The sequence below is a fragment of the Papio anubis genome, chromosome 6 (genome assembly GCF_008728515.1).
Source record: "Papio anubis isolate 15944 chromosome 6, Panubis1.0, whole genome shotgun sequence".
NCBI lineage: Eukaryota > Metazoa > Chordata > Mammalia > Primates > Cercopithecidae > Papio > Papio anubis.
Genome location: NC_044981.1, coordinates 11,660,068 through 11,677,801, shown reverse-complemented (window position 1 = coordinate 11,677,801; position 17,734 = coordinate 11,660,068).

The following is a 17,734-nucleotide window of genomic DNA, read 5'->3' as shown; positions in this document are numbered from 1 at the left end:
ACCAAAAGCAGCTGATTACCAGGTGGATTCTGCTGCATCAAGTGGTACACAATCCTTATTTCCAGCCAAGCCTGTGCTTCTGAAATGAAAGTCTCAAATGCCTTTTCACACTGCTCTAAAGAACTACTTGAGACTGGGTAATTTATAAAGAGAAGTGGTTTAATTGACTCACAGTTCCACAGGCTTAACAGGAAGCATGGGTAGGAGGCTTCAGGAAATGTACGATCATGGTGGAAGGCAAAGCGGAAGCAAGCATGTCTTACACTGCAGCAGGAGAGACAGAGAGAGAGAGAAGGGGAAAGTGCCAGACACTTATCAAACAACTAGATCTCATGAGACCTCGATCAAGGAAACAGCAGGAAGGAAGTCCACCTGCATGACTCAATCACCTCCCACAAGGCCACTCCCCCAACACGTGTGAATTACATTCGACATGAGATTTGGGTGAGGACAAAGAGCCAAACCATATCAGACCGCATAGATGACATAGGACTCTAAGACTACCAAGTCCCTTGGCCACATTCAGCCCTTTGTGTTGAAGGATATACCATTAAAGTTAAATCAACTTAAGGAACATCAGCACAACAGGTTCCTCCAAGACATAGACAGGCCAGGGACAGCTCCCAGGGGAGTCCTCTCCAGTTTGGCTCTGATACCCATGAGGTCAGTTGGCCTTGCTCTGCCTCTCCTTGCAGCAGCAGCTTTGACTACCAATGCACTCTGACCCTCCCACCGCCACATGGCAGCTGACTTTCCGGTGCATTCATTGTTTCTGTTCCAAGTGCTACAAGTAAACTGCTTGTATTTATTAGCTGTATTCATTAGCTTTTGTAACTTTCTCTACTGAGGTTGTGTTGACAGCATTTTTGTGTTTAGGAACTTAAATGAAGTCCTCATATCATTGCCCTGGGGAAGCTATTTAGCAAAGCACCATACGTCATTGTAATTCCTCTTTTTCCTACCTCCTTCCCTGTGCTTCAGAAAATGCGTGTTCTCTGATGGAACCTCAGCCTTCTGCTTCACTGGAGCTCTCCTTCCGGGGATCAGAGGCAAAAAACATATTTCCCCTTGCTGAAGACTAGATGCAAATAGAGTGACTGGAGGAAGTCATCATTATAGTCTTTTGCCTTACAGAGCCACAGTGGCCATATGTAAATTTACCCAATGGCTCTGGGTTTAGATAATCAAAACAAATAGATCTGCTAGCAGGTACTCTCAAAGTTTTTAGAGGCTCAAAACCTCAACATGCAAATCTAAGAGCACAGCTGCAAGGATTGAGTGTAGTTACTTGCCAAAGCTTCCTTCCTTCTTTCCCCCACCCCCTGCAAGGCTCCTGAGATGGCTCTGATGAACACAGTGGTTTTTGTTTTGTCTTGCTTTTAACTGTGCTTTGCAATTAAGTTTCAAAGATGAAACTTTTCATTGCATTTATTCACTGTTCTGCACCTTTCATAAAAGGAATTTGTAAGAGGTCTGGAAAGATACATACAGACCTCTGTTCTGGTTCCTGGCAAGTGAAGATGTGAATCTAAACCCGTCAGAATACATACTCCTGAGACTCCAGTTCATTCTAAAGAATGGTCAAGGAGACCTCTTCCCCGGAGACACTCATGGTAGCAGACATTTGTTTTCTCAGTGGTTTAAGACAGAAACAGAGGTTGCTTTGTTTGACCTTTGAGTTCAGCTGAAAGCAAGTATGTTAAACCTAAACGAGCCCTTCAGGAAGTGGTCTCTACTTTGAGTCCTTAAATGTTCTCACTTATCTGATCTGTCAATAAGCTTTTCATTTTTACATAAATTCACGTTATTTTCGTGTATTTATTGGAATAAAGGTACACTTATTTATGGGAATATCAGCATGCAGGATAACACCAAGAATTATAACAGCTCAGAGAGGGCTTAAGGTCACACATATGAGCATAAAGGAAAACAAGAGCAGAGAAAAAATTAAAATAGTGCATTACATTTATAGTATAGTATGTCACAGTTTACAAGGCACTCTTACATATATGGTCCATAATAATCCAAGTTCTTAGAGTCAAACAAGAGAAGCCAAGTCTGATTAATTGCAGCAGAAATAAATGTATTGGGAAAATGATGAATAGTTCACAGAATTTATGTAAGCCCAAGAGCGTAGAGAACACTCAGGAACTAAGGGAACCTGGTCCTGTGCGGCACAAAGTCGTGCCATAGTCACATCCGACCTGAAAGCTATCCCAACCTCCAGCACCACTAGCATCTGCCACTGCTGCCACTGCCACTGGTCTCTCGGTCTGGATGTTCCTCCTTCCAGATTCATAGTTCTAGTTGGGCGTATCTCATTGAACAAGTCTGTCCTCTAGTTGCTGGGAGGTGAGAAGAAAGAATATACACTTTCTTTACCCCTCACCTCTTGGCATGCAGTACTGGATAACTATATAAGATTTCTATTTGTTTATTTTTAGGCTATTGTGCATATTTTAAGTTGTATTTATTTATTTATCTGAGATGAGGTCTTGCTATGTCTCCCTGGCTAGCCTCCAACTCCTGGGCTCAACTGATCCACCTGCTTCAGCCTCCTAAGTAGCTGAGACTAGAGGCACCCACCACTGCACTCAGTGTATTAGTTTTATATTGCTGCATAATAAATTGCCACAAACTTAGCAGCTTACAACAACACAAATTTATTATCTCACAATTCTTGTGAGTCAGAATTCCAGCACAACCTCAGCAGGGCTATTTTCTCATCTGGAGGCTTGACTGGGGAAGAGTCTGTTTCCAAGCTCTATAAAGGGGTCGTAGAATTTATTCATGCTCAGCTACCTGTCTGAGGTCCCCACTTCCTTGCCAGCTCTCAGCTGGAGGCTACTCTCAGCTCCACACTCAGACCCGTCCCTCATTCACAGGTGCACCCCTCGGTAGGTAATTCACAAGAAGGCAGTTTCCTTCTTCAGAGATACAGGAGTATCTCCCTGGTTTCACGTCTTTTGTCAAGTAAGGTCCAGTTCCTCTTTAAGTGTTCCTTTCATTAGGTCAGGCCTTCCTGGGATTTTCTCCCTTGTGCTCATAGTCAGCTGATTGATTACCCACCAAATCATAGGAGTGAGATTCCATCATATTCACTTAAGGTCTCACCCAAATTCAAAGGGAAAAGATTACACAGGGCATATACCAGGGGTTGGGAATCTCGGGGCTCATTTTTGAATTTTGCCTACCACACTTACCAAAAAATAACAAGCACCTCCCCCTTTATCTCATCAGAGTAGCAGATCCAGCATAAATTTTTCAGTTTTACAGAGGAAAAAGGTAAGGCTCTGAGAAGTTGGGTGATTTGGTTGTAGCCATACAGTGAAGTGACTGAGTGGAACTTGAAATTAAGATTTTTGATGGTGCTCTTTTCAAAGGTAAATATATAAAGATTTGTTAAAGTAAATGACTTGACAATCATGGTACAGGTTCTGATAGAAAACAAGAAAGGAAGAGTAAAGATAGGAAATGATGACTAATGAGCCTATGCCGGCTACTGAAGGCTGTTCTTGAGTTATGGGAATCAATATCAACAAAACACAGGAGCTGTGTGAGGTCAGAGAGAACCACCTGCATCTACAACACAATTGCTGTTTATATTTATTTGTTTTTTTAACTTTTATTTTAAGTTCAAGGGTACATGTACAGGTTTGTTGTATAGGTAAACATGCATTATGGGGATTTGTTGTACACACTTTTTCATTACCCATGTATTAAGCTTAGTACCCGTTAGTTACTTTTCCTGATCTTTTCCCTTCTCTCACCTTTCACCCTCCAGTAGGCCTTGGTGTCTGCTGTTACCCTCTTTGTGTCCATGTGTTCTCATCATTTAGCTCCCACTTACAAGTGAAAACATGTGGTATTTGGTCTTCTGTTCCTGAGTTAGTTTGCTGAGGATAATGGCTTCCAGCTCCATCCATGTCCCTGCAAAGGACATGATCTTGTTCTTTTTTATGGCTGCATAGTATTCCATTGTGTATATGTACCTCATTTTCTTTCCAGTCTATCATTGATGAGCATTTAGGCAGATTCCATGTCTTTGCTATTGCGAATAGTGCTGCAGTGAACATACGTGTGCGTGTGTCTTTATAATAGAATGGTTTCTATTTCTTTGGGTATATACCCAGTAATGGGATTGCTAGGTCCAATGGTATTTCTGTTTTTCAGGTCTTTGAGGAATCACTGCGCTGTCTTCCACAATAGTTGAAGCAATTTATACTCTCACCAGCGGTGTATAAACGTTCTCTTTTCTCCACAACCTCACCAGCATCTATTATTTTTTGACTTTTTAATAATGACCGTTCTGATTGGTGTAAGATGGTATCTCATTGTGGTTTTTGATTTGCATTGGTCTAATGATCAGTGATGTTGAGCTTTTCTTCATATGATTGTTGGCTGTCTGTATGTCTTGTTTTGAAAAGAGACTGCCCTTTTTAAAAGAAGCAATCCAGAGAAAGTTTCGAAGGTGACTACGCGAAGTAGCAAAGGTCTCCAAAAGAGACCAAGCAGGAACTTAGAGATCAGCGCCCAGGTCCACAGTTTTCTCTTGTTACCTCTACCTCTGTCTGTGTATCCTTTGCTTTCTGTTCTTCTCTTCGTAGTTCAGAGACCATTCTGTCTCCGAGGAACCTTTCCTTAGACAGGCTTATCAAAGAGAACTTAAGCATGTGTCAAGCTAACCTCATTAATTCCTTTATCATTATCCTGAAAAGTTCTCATAGAAGCTTTTGAAAGGCAGAATATAGAAAGATAAAAGGAGTGACGTTATCAAGGATATAGTTTGATATTCGACAAATAAATTTTTTTACCTAAGAATGTATGCGTTAAAACTCAATAGGTCTTTGAACTCGTGTCTGTACATAAAAAAAGTAGAAAGAGCAGTTTTTTTAAAAAGTCATATTCAAATATAGCTGGATGTATTTACATATTACATTATGCATGCATATTGTATTTACCCTCTTCTATTCATATGTATATTACGTGTAAGAAGCAGCAATAAAGTTACTGGCAAACCTTTGTTTTCCAATGCTGGCCCAGCTTTCCTCCAGCTGTGTTACCTCAGAGACATAATTCAGCCTATCCTGCCTCAGCTTTCTCATGTTTAAAAATAAGAAGTCAGAAGATGTGATCTCTAAAGCCCTTCCAGCTTTAAAATTCAGTCATTCTTTGATAGGCGAGATAATGAGCAATTGTGAATATTAAGACAACGCAATCCTCCTCTCTCACTCTCTCATCCTCAAGTGGGAGGGGGTTAGTTCACATTAATCACAGGCCACCATGAACTTGGTTGCATTTTGAGTCGCATTCAACTAAGAACATTGTCTGGGCCGTTTGGCTGTTTTGGGATATTTGCCTACTGTAGAACTATTTACCACAGCCATATATCTAGCTGCCTACAGACACACACACACACACACACACACACACACACAGAGAGAGAGATAGAGAGAGAGAGAGAGAGAGAGAGAGAGAGAGAAGAAACACAGAGACAGCAGAGTAACCAGGTTAACAGGAGTAGCCGAGTTAGCAGAGATCGTAGGAGGAGAGAATAGAAGAAATACGACACCCTCACAGCTTTCACAAATTGGCACAATTCATATGCATTGCTGCTAATTACAATAATCATCTCCTTCTACAGTGAGAGCACTACTTGACCCTGTACCCACATTTTATTTATTTATTTTCTAAAGCATTTCTCTTCTCCTTTATCTTCTCCCTTAGGCTATTAATTAACTGCAGGGAAGGATAAGAGAGGCCCCCATCACAGGGTCCATTTGGCCTGTCCATGATCCCTACTATCTTAAAACACTCCTCACACTTTGAAAACCAACAGTGCATTCCAGCATGACCCAGAAGATAGCCAGTTCTCTTCCGTCCTGTCAACCCCTCGCTTTCAAATTTTGTTGCAGAAGAATTATAAGCACGTATGAAGCTAACCATATTATTTCCTTTATCATCATCCTGAAAAGTTCCCAAAGAAGCATTGGAAAGGCAAAATTCTATTCTAAGCTACACCCTCCTCTGTGTGCTTAGCTAGATGCAAATAGATTTAAGTGAGGCAGAACTATGACTGCCAAGCAAGGAGATGGATTCCGTACACGATGTGGGAAAATTAATCTCACCTTATATAATCAGTGCCTAAAGCAAGGGACTCAAACTTCCTTCCCTCTCCCCAAATCCCTGGGAGATTGTGAAAATGGATTAAGAAGCAGGGATGAGGTGTTTTTATATTTTTAAATTATGTTCCTCTTTCTTTTTCTTTCTTTCATCTTTTTTCTCTCTTTAACCCAGACCTCTGTTGATAAAGAATGGACTGTGGTAAAAGAAAATTGACTAAGACTCTAGTCAACTTCAAACGAATTGGCTACTGGCACAGCTGAAAACACAACTTAGCTTAAATGAGGTTTCTTTCCCATTCTACAGAATCCCCCAGCAGCAAACACCATACGCCTAGAAGGTGCATTCTGACTTGTGTTCTATAAATCCATGAGCTAATAAATAATGTTCACAGTGTAAATGAGTGACTCCACGGAGACTACTTTAAAAAGAAACATTTTCACAGGGAAACCAATAATATTTTCTTTTCCAGGGAAAATACATGTCCTCTCCTATATCCTTAATTATGGCCCGGACTCTAACCATGTCTTACAAGTGTACTAAATGAAAAAGTGGCTAAAACTTCATCCTAGTGCACTTTATTAGTGAGCCAGTTATGAAGCTATTCTCTCGGTTTCAAACTCAAACTCATGCTTCTGTACTTGGCTTTGTGATTCTGGGGCTGACTTTGCAAATCCCATTTCTGCTTTACCAGCTCCCTCCAAGTGTGCCTTCCTTTCCCTTTTTTTTTTTTTTTTTTTTTTTTTTTTGAGACAGAGTCTCACTGCACCCAGGCTGGAGTGCAGTGCAGTGGTGCAATCTCAGCTCACTGCAACCTCTGCCTCCCAGGTCCAAGCGATTCTCCTGTTCTCCCACCTCAGCCTCCTGAGTCGCTGGGATTACAGGCACCCACCACCAAACCTGGATAATTTTTGTATTTTTACTACAGATGGAGTTTCACCATGATGGCCAGGCTGGTCTCAAACTCCTGACCTCAAGTGATCCACCCACCTCAGCCTCCCAAAGTGCTGGGATTACAGGCTCGAGCCACTGTGCCTGGCCCCAGGTGTGCCTCTTCTAATAGTGGTAGGTGGAGGAAGACCAGAAGGCTAGAGAAGAAGAAGGCATTCACTCTTCTTGTTTGCATACCATTGCTGTCATTATCACCCAGCCTCACTCCTTCACCTTGTCAGGGACAGTTAGGGAAGTAGCAGAAGATTCCAGTTTGTAGTTTTCCAATATTCATGCCCCCTCAGAAACACTATCAGGTGGCTATCCTTTCCTTGGGGATCTAGAACCCAAATCAGTAGGACCGTTCCTCCAAGCCCAAAGACAACAGCACTAGTTAAAAAAAAAAAAAAATGCTCCTTCATAGAGGTCTGAATTTTACAGCTGTGGGGACGCTACTCCAAGGTTCTATGCTTGAATAATTGCCACCTCCACTTTTGTTCCCCCAACCCTAGGAGAGGTAACCGTTTCCTGCAGTTGCTACTTCTGGGATTCCATAGTGTTCTCCAGTCAATAATTATTTATATTGAATTATCTCTATTCAAAGGGAATGTATTTTTATACCAGAAATTTATACCACTTATGGTCCTAGGAAGCAGAACATCAATGATGGAATTCAGGGTTTGCTTTGGTTGTGTCCCTCATCTTGAATGCAGTGCTCAACTTCCTGCTAATGGCAAATGGAATTCCAGTAACCAATGGCATGCAGTGACATCACAGTTAATAAAACTATACCTATGGTTGCTTTTCAAGTGCTTACTAAAGCAAGGGCCTTGGGAGAACCAAATGTCCTCTGCATTTGACTATTGCGGCAGCAACGATGACTACACGGATGGACGGTAGTATGGAATGGCTCCCTCTGAATGCCCTAAAGCACTTGCATAAGGAAAAAAGAAAAGAAACAAGGAAAGAAAAAAAAAAGCCTGCTTCTTTAAGTTCTGAGCTTGAGTCATAGTTAGATAATTAAGAAGTTTCCAGGCCAGTCCTAAAAGAATATCATTTCTTTTTCTTATTTGCTGAAAATAAGACATAAAAGTTAATTGTGCAGTTTTCAGAGCTGAAAGTTGAATTTATAGATTCTCAAGTTTCTCAAGTGAAGGTTGGGTATCAACTAGAAAAGATAACGCCCCTTAGACTCGAAAGAAGGACATCAGGATGGATTCACAGCACGCTCATAATTCTGAACCCCTGAGTCACCTGACCTCCTTTGCCAGCAGAAGATGCCTATCCTCACATATCTGGAGAGATCAGCCTTCTCTTTCCTGAATAAACTTTAATAATGGGAGAGTTGCCTTGCATGAAATACCTCTTCTCATCAAAACCCATTCTGACCATTCCTTTTGTCACTATGCCCATAATGAGGACCCGATCTCAGCATGTTCTCTAATGGCAAGTACAAAGTCTGACCCAGGAGGAAATAACTTACATGCTAAAATAGTTGTAAGATTATGCTAATTTTAATGGCAGAATCCTGAAAAAATACATGTGGGAGTGGATTCCTAGAGTATTAGACCAAGGAGAATGAAATATAACAAGTGGACTGGATTTTATCGAACTTATTGGTGTGAGTGCACTTACCGGAAACCCCAGATTTAATATTGTATCTCGTGAAGCTAGATGTGGCTCAAACAGTTTGCCTGGTTTATATATTGACTCACCATGGGCTTATGTTTAATGAGATTGACATGTCTGAATTTCCTTGGCAAAATGTGAAGGAATCTGGAGTCTTAGAAATACAACAATATTGAAGCACGTTTATAGTGTGCTCCCTGAACACCCTGCCTCTACTCTCCACATCCCAAGGTGGCCCAAAGATACTTCCTTCACAATTGAGAAATTTGCTGGTGAAGAGAGCACCAGCATTCTTGAATGTTAGTTATATGGTGGCTGTCATCTGTAGGCCTCAAATGACCTCAATGTGAGGAATCCATATTGATATTTTGGTGGGAATATGAGCTCCCAGAGTGACATAGGTCATTTGGTAGTTTTTACTACCAAAGAAAGATGAAATGCATTTACAGAAAAGTATAGCAGAGACAAAGTGATAATTAGAAAGTTTTTGACTTACAGTGATCATTGCTGACCACCGTGTCCTTGGAAATGAAATAGATGGGCTACCCATGAAAATGTTACTTAATCTATGTCAGGATTTACCAAACTCTCCCTGGAAAGGTACAGATAGTAAATATTTTACACTTTTCACTTCAAGAGGCAAAATTAATGAGGTACTATATTACAGAAGATAATACAAATTTTTACAAAATTTTTGTTGATGAAATTTAAAATATAATACTACTAAATGAGTACAATTTTTTTTTGTAATACAGGTCTACTAATAAGGAAAAGGAATTTTTTGGGGGGATAACATTTCACTTAATTCAGGTTCAAAATTAGTGTTTTCTATCATTAAAGTGTTTGCTAATATCATCTGTCATGTTGATCTTTAATGAACTTTTATATATTTAATCTAATACTTGAAACTACATTTTTATATAGATAGGTATTGCCAAATATTAACATGAAATTCAGGAGCATGGATTTTTATTTGAGTATACTTATTGCTTAGAAGGTGTTTATGGAATTTTACTAGACTCTTCTCTTATATTTGCCTGTTAGCAGGTCATTACATTGCAAGAAGTTCCTCAGTTGTACAACTAAATCAATTTTGAAATACGGAAATTTCCTTTGCACTTCCATTGAGGTCAGAAAAACATTGCTGTAACCATTGTCTGAGCTTGAGAATGTATCTACTGCAAATTTATGTGGGAATGGAGATCTCATTCTTGTTTTAACCATTGACAGATTAGAAAGTGTATAAAGCAGCTTGACATTAATTGCAGTTCAAACATTAGTTGTCAAAGTAATTTTACTATAGTTAAGCTTCACATATATAAGTGACATTTGCCTTATGATTTTAGGTTGAATTCATTAATAAACATTATTTAGTCTGTAGCAAAAGCTAATTTCCAAAGCTATTCAGTGTTTGATAATAATGGTTTAAACTAGTTCTTCTCTTTCAGAAAAAATTCAATGTCATCCCTCAGCTCAAAAATTTTATTGCAATAAAACTTTATCACTGTTAAACCATAAAATTGCCATGTTTAATGTTTAGCTTCTATCTCTGACGAAAATTCATGGAACCAACAATACAATCTGCAGTTGTGAATGAAGTTCACCACTGGTACTACTGGTTTAATAATACATAACAGATTCATGTACTTTTCACAAGATACCTATAACAGATACTACAACAAATAAACATAGACTTAAAAATTTTTACATCTTTATAAGCATTGCAAATTTGTCTGAGTCTTTTTCTGCTCCAGTTATATTTTTACTGCCCTCAATTATAACACATCATAGCAGATTCTACTTCATGTTATGCTAGATTCGTGTTTTCTTAACATCTGTGAACATATGCTTACCTGCATTCGTTCCACACAGACTATTCATACTGGCTTATTCTTTAGTCACTTCAAACTAGTCAAGTACTGATGCCTTGAATTAAACAATTGAACAGTATCGTAAACATCTGTCAATTCATAAAGAGCCAAAGAAAACCACTCGAAATCATCTCCTTCGTTTTTTATTTGACCATTGGTGTTACTTTCAATGTTCTGAACTCTTCGAGCAACTGTTCTTGCTGAAATGCTAATAGTCTTGAACAAGTTTATTTTCTCTGGACTCATTTCTTTGGCTGCTGTGATCAAACATAATTTAATGAATCCACCATTACTAAACGGCGTTCCTTGCTTGTTTGGCTAACAAATGAACCATTGGAAACTATTGTGTCATTGCATAATAAACATAGTGCTTTGCCATTTAATTTGATAACAAAATAATCCACCCTTCACTGTACCTTAAAAGCCTGCATGCAAAGTTCACTATTATTTTTTTGTCATAACATGATTATATGAACTGGTTAAAAATATTTCACAATGGAGGGATGCGTATGGCACTCAAAATGTCATCACATTATAATCGCATCACCTTAACTTATAGTGTGCTGAGTGTCACCTTATAAACAATGAAGACACATTTGGTCTCTGATGCATCTGCTCAACTCTGCCATAGTAGTGTAAAATCATTCATAGACCACAAGTAACCAAATGAAGGTGGCTGGGTTCCAATACAATTTTATTTATGGACATTGCTCATAAAACTTTCATTTGTCACCAAGCCTATTTTCCTTTTGATGTTTTCCAACCATTTAAATATGTAAAAGCCATTCTTATGTCATGGGTTTTACAACACAGAAGGCAGGCCAGATCTGGCCAGGGACTACCCTTTCTTTGTCCAACCCCTGAACAATATAATGTAACTCCAGGTCTGAGAGCTAAAAACTTGACTTGAGTCATGTACAATAGATGACCATGACCTCTCACCTGGTTTCTAGATCCAAACCAGTTCACAGATCCAGATCCCTTTGGCTGAAGGGAGGACCATGTCCCCTTAAAGAAGGAACCTGCAGCACAGGACATACTATACACCCTCCTGCAAACCTTTTCTAAAGGGATCTGCGGTCATTGATTGGAGTGAATTTGCCCTGGGGAACAGATAATAGTTAGATCTTTTATGGATTCACTGAAAGCATCATGCAGAGAAGTAAGCCCCCAGTTTGTGAAAATATTAGGCAGCTTTTATATGTTTTTATACTGCATAATTGTAAAGAACCCCACTCTTCTTCCCCAAATGGCAAAGAACCCATCCTGGGGGCTGGCATTTTCATGCTTGCTTCCCTGCTCCCTCTGCCTGCTAACAGTGCTCATGGCAGACTCCCTGCCTGCCTTCCCATCATGTCGTCCACAGGCTTGTCTCTGCCCTCTTTCTCTTCCTTTCCTAGCATCTGTGTGATCACGGCACTGTCCATTTATAGGACAATTGCTAAAATAGCAATGAGGTGAGATAGAAAACTAGCAGCCAAGAAATAACTTATTTGTGCTCATGTGCTTAAAAATAACCAATCTGGAATGACATTATAGGAAAAATCCAGATAAAACTGCACCTGCCCTGGTATGAAGTCACAAGTGGCTTTACTGCTGGATGCACTTTTCCCCTTCTGTACCACAAAGATTTAAAAGCAAAACTAATCTCTGGCATTTCTTAATCTTTATTACCTCCAAAACATACCAAGGATAAATTTTTTCATTTAGTGTCCAGCCTTACCTTTTCCATTTTAAAGAAGAATAAATGGAGGTGTCGGCAGTTTAAGTGATATCTCATTTTCAGCTCACCTAAGAACTTAAAGAGTCATTTATCTCTGGAAGAGATTATGCAGCTTTTATGGGGGGAAAAGAATGAAAAAGAAAATAAAAGGCAAAGATGCAACAGCTACCACTACTACTGCCCTCCACCCCCACCTCTGCTGCCTGAGTTGTTTATCATGACCTTACTCTGTCCATCCCCCTCCTCTGCTCACTCCCCCTCCCATCCCCACAACTCTCCTCTGTTCTGGGAGCAGATAGGGAGCTGGATGAACAATCTTGAGAATGCAGATAGGTGACCTGGTTGTTGCCTGGACTTGTCTGCAAAAATCTATCCTAGGAGTCTTATCAATCTGGGTGATGCCAGTGACTTGAATGATACCATCGATCCTGGGTTGAGCAAGTTTATAATTATAAATGACATGGTGGTGAAAGGCTAGCTAAAACTTTCCATGGGCAAATCAGAATCCATAAAGATCTCAACAAGCAGACCTAGGAGATTAATTAGATCACTTAGATCCAAACTAATGAGTAAGAGGAGAGAAGGTTGGCATATGTTACAAAGATTTGGCAGTTTTGTTGACTGTAGGTTCAGTTAAGTCATTCATATGATGTAGTTATCTATATCATCACATGCAATTGTATGTTAGGGAACCTTTCTAAATGTTCTCATAGCATCATTTGCTGAATCCTGTTACAAATGTTCATCACATGGTATTGCAATTGTTTCTCTTACCTCCTACACTGTACGCTTTTGAAGGCAGAAACTGTCCTTTTTTAAATCCACATGTATAGCATAATATATGACCCGTGTGGGAACTTAATGTCAATTATCAAAGTGATGTGGAATATAGCTTTTAACTATAAAACGCAATACCGTTTACAGAAAACCAAGGTAAAGTTATTTGAAAATGGTAATATTCTTTATGTTGTATTAAGATGAAGTTATATGAGATAGCATAGTGATGAAGGATGAGTGCTCTGAAATTAGTTTCTAGGTTCAAGTCTTGTCTCTGCCATTTACCAGGTGAACACTCTCGATCAATTTCCTTTCTCTACCTTAGTCGGTATAAATGGGAATATAAGTGCTTGCTTCATAGAGCTCTTGTGAGAATTAAATAAAGCAACACATGTAAGATACTTAAAACAGGCCCGGCACATTGTAAACATTCACTATATTTTAATAATACTGTTATCATTAGTAGTATTAAAATGATGATAATCATGATGGTGATAACTCCATGACTGAAGTTATATGACAGTGATATACTGTGAGACAGTCTTTACAGCATATAAAACAAAGGATTAGCATATAGAATAAAAAGTCAAAATTTTAATTTCTAAAAAACACCAAAAAATGAGGAAAAGATATGAGGAAATTAACCGCAGTAGAAACTTAAATAGCTAGCAAACATATAAGCTAAAAACTCATTAATAATTTGGAAAATATAGCCGGGCGCGGTGGCTCAAGCCTGTAATCCCAGCACTTTGGGAGGCCGAGACGGGCGGATCACGAGGTCAGGAGATCGAGACCATCCTGGCTAACACGGTGAAACCCCGTCTCTACTAAAAAAAAATACAAAAAAACTAGCTGGGTGAGGTGGCGGGCGCCTGTAGTCCCAGCTACTCCTGAGGCTGAGGCAGGAGAATGGCGGGAACCCGGGAGGCGGAGCTTGCAGTGAGCTGAGATCCGGCCACTGCACTCCAGCCTGGGCGACAGAGCGAGACTTCGTCTTAATAATAATAATAATAATAATAATAATTTGGAAAATATGAAGTAAAACCTATGAAATAATATTTCTTACCTACTAAACTGACAGAAATTTCAAAGTCTGATGACATCAAAAGTTGGCAAAGATCTAGCATGATGGGAACCCTCATGGGCGGTGGAAGTGTAAATTTGCACAACCACTTTGGAGAGCTATAGTTAATATTTAATAAAACTGAACACATGCATATCTAAGAGTCTGGTAGTCTCACACCTGCACTATCCAAGGGGTTCCTGAGCATAAAGAATTTTATGGACTGGTCTAAGAGCCTGCTGATGTTCAGAAAAGCCCTCTCCACACCCAGCCATATCTTGCTTTAGGGCATTGCTCCTGAGTTCAAAACCCTTTGGGTAACTGAAAAAGGAGCTGCTTCCTTTAATGATTACTTAGGGCCCAAAAAGCCTGTGGGCTTCTAGTCGTCTTTTCTATATCACACACATTTCTGTTAAGAGTGAAGCTTTGTGATCAAATGAGATACTCAGATACATGGTAGAGAGAGATGGAGGTGATGACAATCTACTGTCAGAAATTGTAATAGTGGTGGCGGCAAGAGAGCCTAGGAAAGCAAATCAGGGGTGAAATGTTTTGAAAACTTTATGGCTGTTTTTCCTATCTTTAAGTGTAGGCAATTCTGCTTCACTTTTCTCAACGTTTATGCCTAAAAAGTATTGTCAGCTGGAAAGAAAAGCATCTTGGGCTAGCCAAAGGAGTATGTTGATGACTCTGATTCTTCTAAACACATCTAAAATGTTTTCTGGAATTATCAAATTTCCCAGAGTAAATTAGATAAAATCCACAAATAAAATACTTTCATAATTTCTCTCAGATTTGGTGTGTGCGCTTTGATAAAGCGGTTAAAATCCACATTATTAAAGCACATCTTTAAACATGTATTCTAATTGAAGTTTATCATCATCTAATTTTACTTATAAAATTCTTAATGCTTTCTATACCTAGAAACAAAAAAATAAATAAAATTACATGCTTTCTTCCAAACTGATGAGTTTTAGCATTAGGTAGTTTTCACCTCTTTTAAATACTAGGGAAAGCATTATCCTGAGGTCTACAAATGAATGGTGTTATGTGTTATATTTAAATTTGATTCTAATTTAATTTTTCACCAAAGCAGAACTCCAACAATAAGTATATACACACACATCTACCAAAGAAATACATATACCTCGCTTCAAACATAACTTACAATTTTAGCTCAAAAGTATATTATTATAAATTACATACCCAGAAACAGCATCATGATTTTCTAACTTACTAAAAAGTGAATAAATTAATGGGGCCCGGCGCGGTGGCTCAAGCCTGTAATCCCAGCACTTTGGGAGGCCGAGATGGGCGGATCACAAGGTCAGGAGATCAAGACCATCCTGGTTAACACGGTGAAACCCCGTCTCTACTAAATAATACAAAAAACTAGCCGGGCGAGGTGGCGGGCGCCCGTAGTCCCAGCTACTCGGGAGGCTGAGGCAGGAGAATGGCGTAAACCCGGGAGGCGGAGCGTGCAGTGAGCTGAGATCCGGCCACTGCACTCCAACGTGGGCGACAGAGCGAGACTCCGTCTCCAAAAAAAAATAAAAATAAAAATAAATAAATTAATTAATGGTACTATATTTACATTATTTTAATCTCTTTACAGTATGCATTCTGAAATTTATTTATCAGTAGTTTTAGCACTATTTATTTATTTATTTATTTATTTATTTATTTATTTGAGACAGAGTCTCTCTGTTGCCTCTGGGGTGTCATGGTGGTGTGAACATGGCTCACTACAGCCCCCGCTTCCTGAGGCGATCCTCCCACCTCAACCCTCCAAGTAGCTTGGACTACAGGCCCATACCACCACGCTGGGCTAATTTTTGTATTTTTTGTAGAGACGGGGTTTCACCATGCTGCCTGGGCTGGTCTCGAACTCCTGAGCTCAAGCAATCCTCCTGCCTCGGCCTCCCAAAGTTCTGGGATTACAGGCATGAGCCACCATGCCCGACCAGCAATATTTAACATTTACTCAATATTAAATGCAAATTAAATTCGAGAATTACTTGATAGCATTTTAAAATCTTATATTAACATATTTATTTGAATTAAGAATGAAATTAGACTATTTCTGTCAGAAAAAAAGTCTTATTTTGCTGATAGGTTTAACAAAAGGTACAGGCTTCGCCAACATAGGGAGGATATTTTTGATAAATTAAGTGAGATAAATCTTCTGTTTCAAGGTTTAGATGAAAATATATTTTACAGCATTTGATAAGATAAATATCTTTGCCAGTAATAAAATTAGTATTTTTCTATATTTCCAGCTGTTAGAGGCACTATTGCTGTTCTGTTGCCTATTGCAGCAGCCACCTGTGAGCTCATTGTACCTTCTAGAGTCTTAAACACCCAAGTCTTTCTGCTTCTTGGCATAAGGAGGACTCGCGCTCTCTCTAGTCTTCCGCCTTGTACAGGCGACCGGAAGGGACAGGGAAAGTAATGAAAGATGGAAGTCCATGGATGAATTCTCCGCTTCTCTATTCTTTATTGGGACAGTTCTGAAGTGCATTCTGCAGGATACTCAGAAGGTGGGGCTGGGCTCTGTTGCCTACAGTAGCAACCCACTCACTAACTCACTTTTATCTTGTTTTTTCCCTCTCTGGCTCACTCTCCTCACTGACTCAGCTGTACTTTCTGGAATCACCTATCAGGTAAACTTCTTCAACTCAAGACTTCATCTTAGGGTCTGCTTTTTTGTGGGAGCCCAAACTAAGACACCAATCCATTCTACGCAGGGGGCCTTTAAATAAAAGAGCAACAGGTATATTTAAGAGTTATTTGATTAGGGTTGGTAAACTCTTTTTGTGTACCTCTCAGAATTCAAGAATGTGAATAACTCTTACAATTGGGCAGTAGATTGTCTGCACATTAGGTGGTTTTTGACACTTTCATGAATTTAAATAACTTAATAGAATTTTTAGCAAGAGCACTAAAAATATTTTGTCAGTAAATTACTAGGTGGTGTTGGGTATTTGACTTGAATGGAACATATAGAATTGCAGGAAACTGCTTTAAATGAATGCCATTTGCTCCCATTTATTTATTATCATGAATATATTTTCTCAGCACTTACTTCTACAAAAGTGAGGGAGGGACAAAAATGAGTACAGAAATCTGTATTGTTCCAGCAGTAAGCCATTCATCAATGGATACATGAACTAACTGGGGAGAGAAGCACCATTTCTATAATTAAGAGAAGAATTTTCTATGGAACTTTATTTTTTCTGTTTAATAAACTACAAATTAATTATAGTTTTATGGTTTTGGTGTCTTGATCAATTGGGTAACAATTACAGTAACTCAAGCCAGAAGAAAGTGTTTAACACTTACTGCCTTATGGCCCCAGGAAATAAGACATTTTAAAAATTCAGTTTCTATCCATAATTTTGTCAAAGAGAAGTACGATAGGGTGGTCAAAAAAGAGACCTTCTGGCACAAAAATATATTATAATAAGATAAAATTCTGTGGGAGAATTGGAATGAAAAGGAGAAAAAGAAAAGTTATAAGATTTCCACAGGAGATTATGCATGCATGTTTATAATGGATTATGAGAATTGAATTAAATTGTTATGGTATCTAGATTCCTTTGGATACATTTTAGAAAG